At 48.2% G+C, this 13,675-nt stretch overlaps 1 protein-coding gene across 1 annotated transcript in view; it reads left to right on the top strand.

The window, feature by feature from the left end:
- CHCHD3 (coiled-coil-helix-coiled-coil-helix domain containing 3) overlaps positions 1–13,675 on the top strand; it is a 538,892-nt gene that overhangs the window by 470,636 nt on the left and 54,581 nt on the right. The window lies entirely within an intron of this gene.

Raw genomic sequence — 13,675 nt, 5'->3', positions numbered from 1 at the left:
CTCCTCTCGTGGAGGGAATAGACAATGAGAGGAGGGCCTGGCAGGGCGGCAGCCCCTGGGATGTGTGATTGAACCAGCCTGCGTGGAACGTCAGCTAACTTTGCAGAGAAGGTTAGCGTGGATTTTCTTCCTCTCCATCTCAGTCCTGCTGCCCGAAGGTGATACCTACAGTAGAGCAGAATTTCACAGAGCATATTCTGTGACTAGGTGGTACACATACACAGTTTTCACGGTCAGAGAAGTTTGAGAGGGCTTCCCTGGTGGCGCAGTGGTTGAGAGTCCGCCTGCCGATACGGGGGGCGCGGGTTCGTGCTCCGGTCCGGGAAGATCCCACATGCCGCGGAGCAGCTGGGCCCGTGAGCCATGGCCGCTGAGCCTGCGCGTCCGGAGCCTGTGCTCCGCAACGGGAGAGGCCACAACAGTGAGAGGCCCGCGTACCACAAAAAAAAAAGAAGTTTGAGAAATCCTGAGTGTAAACCAGAGAGAAAGAGGTTCTTTGTTGCAGGACTTCTCAGAGCCTTTAAGCACTAGAATGTGGATTGGTAAAACTACAAGAAGTAGGTATACTGTGCAGTGGCCCTGGGAACCCCCCAAGAAATGCTGGACTAAAACAAGCACTTTCATTTGCCTGCTCCCGACTGTGAGTGAAGGGGTGGAGTCTATAATAAAAGTTTCAGTTGAATTTTCACAGTAAGTACTAGGTTCTGGTGATTATATAGATACTGGCGTTACAAGCAGAATTTTGCCAGGTGGGTAGACAGTTCAACTCCAGATTCAGTGTTTGCCCCTTGTCCTTCCAAGGCAGCCGAGAGGTTCTCAGACAGGAATGAGATCCAGGAGGTGTGTATTTTCTCAGGTTCCTACGTGATGCTGGTATGTCCCCCTGGTTAAACAGCACTGGTGTTGTGGGAAAAGCTAGCTTTTGGAGACAGATGTAGATGATTCCAGCTCTGTCACTTACCAGCAAAGGGGTCTTGGGAAAAAAAATCACCATATGTTTCAGTATTACCATTTATAAAATGAGGGGATTGGTCAAGATGAGTGATTTAAAAAATACTTATGCAGTGGAATTCTCTATTCAAATTCAATTTTACGTGGAATTCTAATGCACAGAACAGAGGCAAGATGGACTGTTCTGGTGAAAGTGATGGAGGAGCCCAGGGCCTGACACCCTTGCCTGTCCCGTCACCCCGAGTCTTGGCCTGGGTTCCCTAGAAAGCAGAGCCCAAGGCAAAGGCTGATGTGGTAGCACTTTGCTGAGGGGTGGAATCCCAGGGCAGCAAGACTGCAGGAAGGAGGGAGGAGAGGGAGGGAAGGAATGCACAAAGAATGATGTATCACCAAGCTAGCCACAGCTTCCCGAGGAAACACTGCTGGTGGCTCAGGTGCTCAGGACGTACCGGGAGAAGCCTGATGGGAACACGGTCTCAGAAAAGTCTGGAGGACGGGTACGGCCGGCATCCATCCTCCTGCTGGGTTCTTCCTGCTGCAGCTCCCTGGGCACCTTTTACCCCACGAGGCAGAAACTCCCCCGCCCCTTGGGATCGTGATGCCAGGTCAAACTAGAACCTATGGGGTCAGGCCCGGGGGCTGGGGCTTCCATGGGGCTCCCCCGAGTGGGCCTGAAGGTGTTGCACCTGCAGGACCCTGACCTTTGCCCCTGAGGGAAGAAAGGGAGCAGGAACTTTAGGAGCAGAGGAATGAATGGGGTGCGGTGTCCCAGGGGCCGCTCCAGCTGGGAGCAGGGCAGGGGGTTGAAGCCCAGAATTGGGGGTGGGGTGGGATGTTTGGTGGGGTTGAGCGATCTGGGCAGGTACGTAAATTGAGGGTCTGTGATAATGGGTTCCATATAAGGAAGATATGGTTCTTCAGAACAGAGTCAGCGAACCACAGCAGGATGCTCCAGTAAGGCCTCCTTCAGCCCCCAGCATTCACGACTCTGGCCAAAATAGCCAACTACACTATGGATCGCCCAGTTTAAACCCCAGAGGAACCACGTGAAGCATGCGTTCCAGCCAGGTTTCCTATCTTGTAGGGCTCATTGACTAAAGGCATGCCTTCCACGTGGTGGTATGTGAACATCTCAGACACTTCTGTTTGTGATGGCAGAGGGGCACAGCTGCTGGGAAGCTGGGGACAGATGCAAATGACCTTTGCCCCCTTTCAGTTTTAAAAAATTATTGTAAGCGTTGAAATACAAGGCAACAGGGGACATTTCTGCATAAAATATTTCCCATAGGTCATTGCCTGGAGTCAGCACCCCTCCTTTTTTTTTTTTTTTTTTTAAACAACTCTTGTACTTTGAAGCTCCTCTAGGGTCAGGTGGGGCAAAGGACTGATGGTCCCACTCTGCTTGTGACCCCTTTCCCTGCTCTCTTTGTCATTAGATACTGACCCCTGTCTTCTTCCCCTAAATGCACTTGCCCTTAACTGGTGATTGTTGCCAGCCACTCACTGACTTTGAGACGTGTCTGCATTAGCAGGGCTGCCTAAGGTTTCCTGCTCCCAGAGGCTCAGGGACCAGCCCCTGCTTGAAGCAGTCTATTGTGTAATCAGGAACTTAATTCATACTTTTTAATGGTGCTAAAGAAGCTGCTGCTGGCCATGATGCCAATAGCATTGAAATTACTTATTTATTTATGTCTTTAGACGACAGGGACCGTTTCTTCCTTCTCTTGTATCCTTGGTACCCAGCGTAGGGCCTGTCTTACTGGAAGCAATCAGTAAATATGTGCTGAGTAAAAAGAATGAATGAGTGGAGGAGAAGGAGAGGAGATGAACAGTCTGTAAAGGAGAGAACTAGGAAAGAGTGAACCAGCGGTCTGGCAGGGGCTGGCTTCGAACCACATCAAGGCTGTGGCTGTTTCAGAGGATTAAGATGAACCAAGACAAGCGCAGGCTGAACCCATCAATCACCCTAGAGTGTCCTGGGTGATGGTGGTTGGGGGGCAGGTAGGGGCCGTGGTCTCTTCATGCTGATGCACACGGAAATGAATTCTTGCTCTTCATGTAAAGCTCACTATGGGTTTAGATGCCGATAGATTGGGAGGGATGACCAAACTGCATTTCCCAGAGGATCCCAAAGATGAGCCCCCCCCCACACAGAAAAGGCGTTTGTGGCTAAGTAAGTCTTGCAAACACTTTATGCCGTGTCCTCCTTTGGAGATTCAAGATGCACATTAAAGGCAAAGAAGTTTGGCTACAGAGAATTCTGGTTAATTATTTTTAGCAAACCATTTTTTTCAGTGGAGGGATCCCTTTGTGTGGGTGTATTTAAACCTGTTGACATTTCTTGGAACAAGTGTTCCCCAGAAAGCATTTTAGGAGATGCTGGCCTTCATCTGGAAGCTTTCAGGTTTGAATGTAGTTTGGAGGAGAAGAAAACAGGAGAACAAATGTGCTGTGCTCTTAAAATAGGGACTGGTGAGGTGCAGCTTCCAGAGGAGCTCAGCTTCCTCTTGTCCTTGTCATTTGCTTTAGGGAATCTCAGAAATGGCTGTGAATTGCTATGAGATGTTGGAGACCCTGGTGCCTTCAGATGTGTATTTTCTAAAGGGACCATTTTAAGGAGTGTGATTGCAGTTCTGACAGGTTTGTGGAAACGTTTCCAACAAGTATAGCACTTTTCGGTCGCACGTAATAGATCGAGATGGATGTTTGCAAGATACGTGAGTAATGACATTCACCTTCTCAATATATTTTTTCAGCTACACTTACTGAATAAGAGACTTCAGTGTAACTGGCAAAGATAAATGTTCTGAATTAACAAAAAAGGCGTGAGTTATTAAGATACAGCTCCCCAAATGTTGGATGGTTTAAACAAATTTTCTCTCAGGGAAGAAACTTTGCTACCCTAGAGAGGTCAAACGTTTCTAATTAGACTGTAAATTCATGGTTTCTACCGTTGGGTAGTGATCCAGAGAGCAGAGCTAGGCATTTCCCATGGGAAGCTTTTCACTGCCCGGTGTTCCTCCTGCCTAGGTAATGATGTGTGTGGGCATGGACGTGTGTGTGTGTGTGTGTGTGTGTGTGTGTGTGCGTGTGTGTGTGTGTGTGTGTGAGCTGGGGTGGGGTATCACCCCCATAGTACTTGGATTTGGATCACCTGGGGACCCACGTGCCTAATTATAGCGCCTCACCATGCTTTGCCCAAGCCCTGCGTTCCTTTTCCAAAGTGAATAACAGTTGCTAACACACACTTACTAAGAAAGTTCCCCTGACGCCCATTCATAAAGCATAGCACTGGTGATTCTAGCAGCATTAAACTGTTTGGCGACTGAGTTTAGAATTATAGGAATCGGAGACATGAATTAGCAGTAAATCAAGTCCCGGCTGAGTTTGAACCCAACTGCAGTGAGTTTTAAATTTAAAATATCTTGCTATGATGAAGCAGTTGTAAGTCAAGCACTGGAGCTCTGTCACTCTTGACTCTGGTGGAGTGTAGCGGTCACCCTTTGAAAGGAAGACCCTGACAACAGCTTGTATGGTTCCTAGGCATGCTGGGAAATTGCCACTTCATTTCTTCTTCATAAACTGTTGGCTTTCATTTAAAAAAAAAAAAAAGAATCCTATTTGCGGGGACACAGCAGAACTCTGGGAACAGGGCAGGTGGGAGAGGGCTCAGGCCCAGGGGGGACCATTCAGAGCCTTTTCTTTGGTCCCCCTCAGGAGGAGTCATGCAGAAGGGGAATCTGGGTCTGCAGGTGCCGTGTGGTTTGTTTTCCTCATCGGACCATATTTGATTCTTCTTTCCGGGGGATCTGTACAGAAAAACAACAAAGAGAACACTTGAAGAAGGCTGCAGCACTGTCATGTTGCAGTGACAATGGCGGTGTAATAGGAAATCATTTATGTAAGTTATGGTGCCCTCTGAGTGGAGCTTGTCAAAAATGTGGCAACAGCTTCTTGAGGCTTATTTTTTTCTCTCCTGCAAAATAATCCTGAGGTTTTCATTTTCGGAGCAATTGAAGAAGTATTATGTGCTGGCCAGGGAATCAGGAGACCCGGCTTCTAATCCTAGGTTTGCTGAATCTCTTTCAGCCAAGTTCCTTCTCTGGGCTAGGCCTCAATTTCTCTTTCTTTCAAGTCAGAATAAGCCCTTGCTGTTCCTGACCTGAAGCTCAGGAGGTGAGGATGAACGTAGCTATGCATATTAAAGGACCAGGTGAGCGTCAGAAGGAAGGTTCTATTTACACGCAAGGTTAGAGAAAATCAAGTAAGAGAGAATAATGTTTCAGCTTAGGCCTCTCACCATTGCACCTTTACCAGCTCCTGTGTTTGCTGATCTGGTGAAGAGCTGTAAGTGATAAAAGCAGCTTGCGGAGGGTCAGAAGGGAGAATGCACATGGGATAGCAGGAAACCGTTGGAGGAAATGGTGAGTGCAGGAGTCCAGAGGCCGGGGCAGGAGGGGGAGTCCTGATCCTGGCAGTAGTAGGTTAATGGGGGCCTGCGGGGAAAGGAAAAAGGTCTTGATTTCCTTCCGTATCTACCATTCACTTTGCTCCATACATATATATTTTACATAGTTTAGTTAGGTAGATGTGAGCTAAGGAATATTTAGCCAATGAATTGATCGATCCATCAATTAGTCAGTAGTTATTGAGGGCCTACTATGTGCTAGGCACGATGCAAGAGTTTGGCTGTACAGGGATGAAAGCCCCAGTTCCTGCCATGGGAGAGCCCACAGCTTGGTGTGGCCACAGCGCACACGTTTATAGATAATGAAACACGGGGTGGTAAGACGTGGGCTCTGTGCAGGCAGAGGGCCTCCTGAGAAGGTGTAAGAAGGGGCGCCTGTCCAGATACGAAAGGCAGGATGTGGCGAAGGTCTTCTGGAGGAGGAGGGGCCATCACTCGGAGGTTTGAATGGTGTTTTGAAGGGTGAGTGGGACTGGCCTTGTGAACACATGGGAAAGAGGTGCCTGGGGGAGGAAGCGGCATAGGCAAGGCATGGAGAGGTGAGCGCCCACAGCAGAGGTGGGAAGTGGGACCAGGCGCAAACACCCCTGGAGGCTGGGCCAGGACCAGGACCAGGAGAAGCGTCCAGATAAGGGTTTCATTCGGCAGGCAGTGGCGAGGCCTGGGGATCTCCAAATGAGGAATCAATGAGACCAGCTTTGCATTGTGGAGGAAGAATCAGAAGTGAGGCTATTATGGTAATCCAGGAGACATGGACGAGGGCTGCCCAAAGTGGTCGCAAAGCAGAGAAAGGGACAGATTTGACAGGTCCCTGGGAGTTAGAGCTGACAGATGGTGGATATGGTGGGGAAGGGGGTAGGAGGGAGGGGCGGGGGACTTGGGGATGTCTTGCAGGTGTCCAGCTTGGGCAGCTGGTGGAAGGCGACACCCTTCACTGAGCTGTAGATTGCTAGACCGAGACTGGGTTGAGGGGCGGGGATGTGGTCTTTCTGGACGTGGTGAATTGAGGTGCACGTGGGAAGATGTGTGGGTGGAGGTGAGGCCAGCGCACATGGGGCGCTTGTGCTGTTGGCAGCAGCGTCTCTGTGCTTTTACTCTGCTGTTTACTTCTGGCCCCGCTGGTAGACAGAGGAGCTCCTTTTGGGATCTGGCAGAAGCTTGGTAAAGAAGCAAGAAAACCCACATATAGATTTTACATTTTTCAAGTGCTTCATGTTTTGAATTAAACATACTATCTTGAACATTTTGCTTGAGATTATTCTGAAAACATCCAGACATTCACCTTGCCTTAGGAGATCTCTGTTATTTTCCAATGGAAAGAGCGTGGTTCCGGAAGGTTGAGTCATTCACAGACGATTACAGAGTAAGACTGGAATAAAGGCAGAATAGAATTCAGCAAAGGAGAGTGACCAGGTCTTCGTTCTGGGCATTAGCTTGTTCCCTTTCATGGTGTGTTCACCCCATTTTCAATGTGGACACACTCAAAACGGTGTGGTTTGGGGAAACGAGCTCCACCCTGAGCTGAGAGATGGGGATTAACATTTTGATCTCGCCCTTTAGAAATATAACATCTCGTTTGTCTAATTTTGTGTCCTGGAGTAGGGGCCAGTCTGTGCAGTCCGGGCCTGCAGGTAGGATCTGGCCACTTGGGAGGTTTTGCTTGGTCCAGAGAGCCTTCAAGAAAAATCTGTATGATTCCCATGATGGGACGTGGTGAGACGGTCCGTCTCCAGGGGGCCGCAGGTTCCATTCGCTGTAATCACACTTTGCTTCACACATTTATGGTGAAAGTATTTGAATTAAAATACGAGCAGCCTAGCACCTAGTAGCTACTCAAGCAGGGTTCCTTCCCCCCTCTTTGCAATATGTGGGGAAAAAATGAGTCAGCATCTCAGTGTCCAGTGCTTTGCATTCTGCAGGGACGCTTTGTCATGTGGTGGTCCCCGTTAAGCCCAGGAGATGTAGAAGTGGCTGGTGGCAAAACTTTTAGCCTCTTGTGCTTATACTGTGGGAACTTTAGAAAATAGGCCATTTGTCTTGAGCAGAGTTTGGAGAGAAAAATATCTAACTCCTTCAAGTCCACCCCCAGCCCCGCTGTGCTGCTGCAGAAGGTCACCAGGCTCACGTGGGGCTGGGGGTCTGCCGACGGGCCGAGGTATCCAGCTGGCATGGACGCAGCTCACAGCGGCCCTCTCGAATGAGGGATTCTGGTAGTTCAGCCCCAAAGGGTCTCTTCAGCTGCAAAATTGCAGTTCAATTTCAAGGGAAACAATGGGGCTACTCTCTTCTCTGGGTTGCTCCTGGGTGTCGCAGAGCAGCTAATCAAAATGGCTTGTACTGTGGTCTCTCTTGTGGAGGGGGAACAGTGGGCAGGGTAGGTATTCTTTATTTATTTATTTATTTATTTATTTATTTATTTATTTATTTATTTTGCGCGGGCCTCTCACTGTCGTGGCCTCTCCCGTTGCGGAGCACAGGCTCCGGACACGCAGGCCCAGCAGTTGTGGCTCACGGGCCCAGCTGCTCCGCGGCATGTGGGATCCTCCCAGACCAGGACATGAACCCATGTCCCCTGCATTGGCAGGCAGATTCTCAACCACTGCGCCACCAGGGAATCCCCCAGGGTAGGTATTTTTGAGCTCTAACCTTCTCAGAGCGGTACAGAGATGACAGGGTTTCTGCTCTTCCGGCGCCACGCCTCTGTACCCAGCCCTTGTACATGTTATCAGCTGCACTCAGTACATAATGTATTTATGTAGCTGTGCTGCTGGTCTCAGGGAGCTCAGTAGTTTTCCCAGTTTATCTGGTGGCAACTTGTTTCCCTAGTAGGGGGCAGAGGGCAGGGCCCGGGGTCCTAAGAAGGGAAGTAATTTAACCACAGTGATGTGTGGTTAGGACCAAAATAGACCAGTTGACATCACCCGGGGCTGTGCTGGTGGCATCCTCTACGCCTGACTCTGCATGCTGGGAGATGGGGTGGGGGGCGGATTGCTGAGCCCATTCCTCTCCAAGGCTGCCTCTGAGTCTGGGATAGAGGCAGGGAATCCCCACTGCTCCTGCCTTTCTACCTCGCTGCCCCCTAAGTGTCACTGTAGAGACTTCCCACTGACCTGTGCTTATCAGATGTCAAAGCGGCTTCTGGTTCTGTGGTCAGATGAGAAGATCCAAGAAAGGTGCACATACTTGAGCTGCCGACTGTGTGTGCAGTGTCGAATCGGACAGCGGGTCTGGGTGTGGCTGGGCCCTGGGCTGGGTGCTGGGGGCAGTGGGGGAGAGCGAGCTTTGCTAAACCCAGGCCCGATTTCACGAGGACGTTGCTGCTGTTCATTCTAACCTCCTCATTCCTTCTTTTAGGACTCGATACTAGCAAGACCCAATGCTTCGCGGCAAATACTTCAAAACAGATGAATTAAGTATTTTTTAAAACCTGTAATTATATGTGTGGCTGCCCTTATTAGGCGAAATGGTATCTTGGCATCTAGGATTGGGGATGCAATAGAAGTTCTCTTGCTTTAATTTGAAGATGCCCATGTTTGGAGTGTTCCAGAGAGCTTGAGTGTAAAGCTTGAGGAATATCATGTGGCCAGAGAGAGAAAAGTAACTCCTAAAAATATCAAGCAACATTTCCCCAGCACATATTGTTTTGAAAGAATGGCATTTATATTTGCAAATTTTAAAAAATCTTTAGGCCTGGAAGAGTTTTTCCCAGCTAACAAATTTTGCACGTAGCCTTGTCTGCATTCCAGATGTGAGCCAGCCCCAGGAATTTTGTGTCAAGATAGCAGCCGTATAGCTAGAAACTCTCTGCAGATTCAAGCTGCCAAGAATTTATTTGTAATATACGATCTATTGACTTGTATTTTTAGCATTTACCTCTCATATTTCCCCTTAATTGAAAGCTTCTTGAAAGCAGGCAACTGTCTCATACCTATTTGCAGTTCTGTTGGCCTCCAATAATAGGGTGGCTTAGTTTCTTTCTTGATATCCTGAGCTTAAAAAGAGGGGTGCTAGAATGGTCAGACGGTAGAGGGCATCACACGTAATGAAACCACTGCGAGTCCACAGGAAGTGGGAAGTAGCGTCACAGGAAAGTCAGCACGCAGTGGTGGCTGTGTGCTGGTGTGTAGTCTTCTATTTAATCGTCATTGCGCAGTGGTTGTGAATAAAGCATCTACTGAGTTGGAGTCTTGATCACAGACTTACTGTATTGCCTGGGAGGACATAGGAACTGCTGTTACTTGCTTTCTGAAATGAAGACCCCATTAAACTTGGCTGCCTTCCTGTGGTCTTAGGCCAGAAGGTTCTGAGGTTTCACAAAAGTGAAAAAAGAAAAAAGATGACATCAAAGTGAAATTCAAGGAAATAAAGAGATTTTTATTCAGGGGACAAATGATTGCCCCTTGGTAGTTAATTGCCTGCTTTTATGTTCCCCCTTTCCCCCTATTCCTTCCATCTTGTGTGAAGAAGATCTTAAATTCCAGGCTCTTATCAACTCTCCTTCCACTCTTTTCTCTGAGCCACACATCTAGGCTGTGCTGGCAAGTTGGACGTCTTTGCGGGGGATGCAAGCAACCCCGTTTTGGTGGCACACAATGGGTTCTTTCTCTTCTAATGACCTTGCCAGGCAGATTGAGAGCTCATTGCCGCCATGCGTGGTTAGGTCTGACTCCACGTCTGACTTTGAGACTGATGTGTGGAGAAGGTGGGAGTCTGGGAGGCGGGGCGCCAGATCCCAGTGTCAGGACTCCCCTGTGGCAGGGTTGTTTGCCAAAGGCTTCCTTACAATCTAGGGGCAGCTCCATCCCACTGCTGGTCCATAACCGGTGGATCTGTATACGCCTCCCACACTCGTACTTTATGTCAAATTCTGCCATCTGGTACTTCATCCAGGCATATTTTTTTGAAATGGTTATGGTTATCACATTCCATTTCATTTCGGAGTCCAGTTTGGACCCTGTCCCAGCCTGATAAGATAGTTTTGAATTGTGTGTCATTATCACCAATAGGGACCACATGACTTCTCCCGTAGTATCTCATTTGACCTTCACAAGTCCTCGAGTTTGTCATCTGCAAATCTGATAAGTGTCTTCATTCAAATTACTTATAAAAATGCGAAACTGCAGAGCACCAAGGACAGAACCCTTTGGCATGGCGTTCCCTGGAGAGCTCCCCTTGTAGGTTTGACAAATAACCATTGATTAAGCTTCTTCGGGCCTGAGAAACAATGGAGCCACGAGGACCCTGCAAAGACTTTGGAAGCAGACAGACCTGGCGTTGCAACCCGGCTTACGCCAACTTGGCCATTCCCAATGAACAGATTATTTGGGGGTTCAGTTTCCAATGATTACAAATAGATGAGAGCTGTAGGCCTCCTCCCCCTACAACCTCCCAACAAAGCAGGTATCAGACTGGTTTCCACCACACGTGCCCATCTTTGTTGGTGAGGAGACACAAAAGCAGTCACCTGTTCTTGAAGCGCAGGGAAGACCCTGCATTCTTCCCAGCTAGTATGCCAGGGATGGCGAGTTCCTTCAGCCCTGCTGGCGGATGCATGGAGTGTGCAGCTGGCAGAGCACCCAAGCCAGCCTCTCTAGCTCCAGGCTGTAGTACAAATATTATCATTTTCTGTGTGTGTGTCAGGAAGTGAGAGAGTTTGGGAAACGCTGACTTAGTGACTGTCTTGGTCAGTTTAGGCTGCTATAACACCCCATAGACAGGGTAGCTGAAGCAGCAGACATTTCTCACAGTTCTGGAGACTGGCAGTCCAAGATTAGGGTGCCAGTATGGTTCAGCTCTTGGTGAAGATTTTCTTTCTGGTGTACAGATGACTGTCTTCTCCTTGTATGAGAGAAGTGGGGGGCACTTGTTCTCTTCTAATCCTACTCAGGAGGGCTCCACCCTCATGACCTAATTACCTTGTAAAGGCCCCACCTCCTAATACCATCACATTGGGGATTAGGATCTCAACATAGGAGGTGTGGGAGGACACAAACATTTAGTCCCTAACGTGACTCTGAGAGGTTTATTTAAAGGAAGGTTTACTTGAGGCAGATGCAACAATGTTTTGGTTGTAGGTTTCAGCTCACCTTCTAGTGGGATCAGAGGACAGAATCTTTTGAAAGATGAAACATAATGGGAGCCCTGAGCCAAGACGCAAATGCTCCGGGCTTGCCAGATTCTTGTACCATAGGGCGGAGGTCCCTGGACAGTATTCTATCCAGTCGTCTGTCTTTGACACCGCTTAATTTCCCACTGCAAAATTGTTTCTAACATCTCTTATGCTTTTTAACAAACCCAATGGTGCTGATCAAGATAGTGTAGTTGAAAGACTCAGGGTAGACTCTGATGTGAGTCTTTCAAAAGCCAAGTCAGCAGCCCTGGAGAGTGTATGCATTTTTCATGTCAGTACTTCAGATGTTGACTAACCATCCTTGGGCGTAGATTAAAACTAACTTCCGTACATTATACCACACTGTTGACTGTTTTATTTAAAGTAAGTTACAGACGTCATCAAAGCCTAGCTCCTTGGCTATGTGACATTGGGCATGTTACCTATCCTTTCTGATGTTCAGGTTTCTTATCATTAAAAAGGCAAAGTAATACATGACAGGATTACTGGGACAATCAAGTGACATAATACACACTGCTCAGCACATATTAACTGCTCACAATGTTGCTGAAAATTATTGCCTCCTCTTCAGATACCTAAAACTTGTTAGTTATGCTTCTTGCTACTCTGCTGGGTTAAAGCACTTCAATTTTCTTGGTTTATAGATAGTCACGTCTGTTTCTAACACTGGGCTCCAGTGTGCCTGCCGCCTTGAGGTTCCGCATGCACATGGGAAGAACAGAGGGGCGGGTGGCTGGTCCCATGGATCCTGGCTCTCCTTCTAAGTATGGCCTCTTAAAAAAAGATTTAAAAGCATATGTAGGGATTCCTTCGTTTTTGGAAGATCCAGCATTTGCCTGGAGTTTAAATTTAACACCCATGTGTATATATTCAGTCTGTGCTCAGTTCAGCCATCCGTCTTGCCAATGCACACCTGTAAACACACGTTGTTTTTATGTATGTTTTACCTTCAGTGGTATCTTAGATAATGTGCTTTTCTTGCCAGGCGGTGGCGATGGTTGCTCTTTTTTCAGGTTTACCACCCAGGCCCCTAGATTTGGTTTAAGGGAGAGCAAGTAGGAGACTCTTGGCTTTAACTCAAGGCAGTGACTAACCGTTAATGGGTAATTATTGCCTGGAGCCTACCTGATAATTACGTCAAGCACTGCAGGATGGGGCATCTGCTAACGTCTGCCTGCTACAAAGTCATAAAGCTGACATGGTCCATTGGAGACCAGAGAGGTGGGTCCAGTGTACATGGAATTGGCATACCTGGATATATTCACCTGCGTCCAATGGGAGATACTTACGGAAACAGCCCATCTCAGTTGTCTTCAGTTCCAGGCCCTGATTTCCTGGTAAGATAGCCTTAAACTAGACAGTAAGGGCCTCTGGGATTTTCCTGCATGGTTTTCACTGCGTGTGTCCAATGATCCAGTCAGAATCCATTGCCCTGTGACACCCTGGTTGCCAGAGCGCACCCAATTCCTCCCGGCCCCTCAGCTCTGAGAGCAGTAGAACCTCTGCGTGTTGACGAACTATTAAGCTTGAAACATTGCATTATTCCCAGCAACACTGTAGCTGAGGGAGGAAGGAGCCACTGGTTGACTGTGGAGAAAGGTGATTAGCCACTGTGGAGAGGGAACAAACGCTTGGGGAGTCTGGGAACTTCCAGTGTGTTGGTGGATTTTAAAGATGTGGGGCCTCTGTGAACAGAGGCCAGCTCTGAATGAGACAGTCCTTCTACTGCAAACACACCACGGAAAGTCCTGTCACTTCTCCTGTGTCCCTGAAGGAAAGGAGGCACCCACAGGCACAGTGTCACCCCAGGAACCTTGTCACAGCCATGCTCCGCTCTTTAGCCTATCAGTAGTGACCACGGGCCCCAGATTTACTAGAAACAGACTTCACTTCAGGTATTCTATACCATTGCCAGGGCTTGTGTCCTGGTATTTTTGGTTTGAAAATAGTCAGTATGTAGATATAGATACAGATACAGATATAGGTGTGGGATATGGGTATATCTGTATGTACACACACACACACACACACACACATATACATATGTCTATTTGTCTATCCCTATATCTCCAAAGGGTGTCCTTGGACAAAACTGGGAAGTAATTGCATTTTTCCCTCAGAACTCC

Source organism: Stenella coeruleoalba (genome assembly GCF_951394435.1).
Source record: "Stenella coeruleoalba genome assembly, chromosome: 9".
In the NCBI taxonomy this organism is placed as follows: Eukaryota; Metazoa; Chordata; class Mammalia; order Artiodactyla; family Delphinidae; genus Stenella; species Stenella coeruleoalba.
Note: the sequence above shows the minus strand (reverse complement) of the source record. Positions and strands in the feature narration are given on the sequence as shown.